General features: G+C 44.2%; 1 protein-coding gene across 1 annotated transcript in view; it reads right to left on the bottom strand.

Moving 5' to 3' along the window:
* The window catches only part of LOC106876306 (uncharacterized), a 24,566-nt gene that overhangs the window by 19,476 nt on the left and 3,196 nt on the right, over window positions 1-1,894 (bottom strand). The gene's annotated exons all lie outside the window — the stretch shown is intronic.

Here is a 1,894-nt window from a genome sequence, read left to right on the forward strand (position 1 = left end):
TAGTACTGGTAGTCGTAGTGGTTATAGTGAAAGTAGTAGTAGTAGGATTGGTTGTGGTGGTAGTAGTGGTGGTGGTAGTAGTAGTAGTTGTAGTGGTGGTGGTGGTGGTTATAGTACTGGCAGTGGTTATAGTGATAGTAGTAGTAGTAGTTGTCGTGGTGGTGGTGGTAGTAGTAGTGGTGGTGGTAGTGGTTATGGTAGTGGTAGTGGTTATAGTGATAGTAGTAGTAGTAGGATTGGTTGTGGTGGTAGTAGTAGTAGTTGTAGTGGTGGTGGTGGTGGTAGTGGTTATAGTGATAGTAGTAGTAGTAGGGTTGGTTGTGGTGGTAGTAGTGGTGGGGGTAGTAGTAGTAGTAGTAGTGGTGGTGGTAGTGGTTCTGGTAGTGGTAGTGGTTATAGTGACAGTAGTAGTAGTAGGGTTGGTGGTGGGGGTAGTAGTAGTGGTGGTGGTAGTGGTTATAGTACTGGTAGTGGTAGTGGTTATAGCGATAGTAGTAGTAGTAGGATTGGTTGTGGTGGTAGTAGTAGTAGTTGTAGTGGTGGTGGTGGTGGTAGTGGTTATAGTGATAGTAGTAGTAGTAGGGTTGGTTGTGGTGGTAGTAGTGGTGGGGGTAGTAGTAGTAGTAGTAGTGGTGGTGGTAGTAGTTCTGGTAGTGGTAGTGGTTATAGTGACAGTAGTAGGTGGTGGGGGTAGTAGTAGTGGTGGTGGTAGTGGTTATAGTACTGGTAGTGGTAGTGGTTATAGCGATAGTAGTAGTAGTAGGGTTGGTTGTGGTGGTAGTAGTAGTAGTGGTGGTGGTAGTGGTTATAGTACTGGTGGTGGTGGTGGTAGTGGTTATAGTAGTAATAGTAGTGGTAGTGATGGTAGTAATAGTAGCCAGTGGTTGTCATGGTAGTAGTAACAGTGGTGGTGGTGATATTGTTTACATTTTGAAAAGGAAGATAAAGTGTGACGTCATTCATAAAGTAACTGTAAACAACATCAACAGGAAAAACAACAACTCTAGGATTCCAAGACCCAAAAACCTTTGACTGACTGAAGGACACATTAGATAATGTAGTCCTAGATACGCTATGCCTGAATGAAAGACAGGATGGTCACAGCTGGAACATCACTGATCATAGATCTGTCTGGATCAGACCTGGCTTGGGGCTAAACAACAAGGAAGGACACATTAGATAATGTAGTCCTAGATACACTATGCCTGAATGAAAGACAGGATGGTCACAGCTGGAACATCACTGATCATAGGTCTGTCTGGATCAGGACTGACCTGGGGCTAAACAACAAGGGAGGACACATTAGATAATGTAGTCCTAGATACACTATGCCTGAATAAAACACAGGATGGTCACAGCTGGAACATCTTTGATCATAGGTCTGTCTGGATCAGGACTGACCTGGGGTTAAACAAAAGAAACAAGGAAGAACACATTAGATAATGTAGTCCTAGGTACACTATGGCTGAATAAAAGACAGGATGGTCACAGCTGGAATCCCTAACTGTGGCAGAATATATGTGAGTGTGTGCTTGACACAGAATGTGTAATATAAACCTCCACCCACGCTGGAAATGTCAATCTTCTCGTTTAATGTTACTTCTATCGCTCTGTTTTGCCGAACCGCTAAGTGACAGGGACGTAAACACACCAGCATCGGTTGTCAAGTGATGTTTGGGGGACAAACGCAGACACACAAACACATACATACATATATATATATATATACATATATACGACGGGCTTCTTTCAGTTTCCGTCTACCAAATCCACTCACAAGGCTTTGGTCGGCCCGAGGCTATAGTAGAAGACACTTGCCCAAGATGCCACGCGGTGGGACTGAACCCGGGACCATGTGGTTGGTAAGCAAGCTACTTACCACACAGCCACTCTG

This window comes from Octopus bimaculoides, chromosome 30, assembly GCF_001194135.2.
Source record: "Octopus bimaculoides isolate UCB-OBI-ISO-001 chromosome 30, ASM119413v2, whole genome shotgun sequence".
NCBI lineage: Eukaryota > Metazoa > Mollusca > Cephalopoda > Octopoda > Octopodidae > Octopus > Octopus bimaculoides.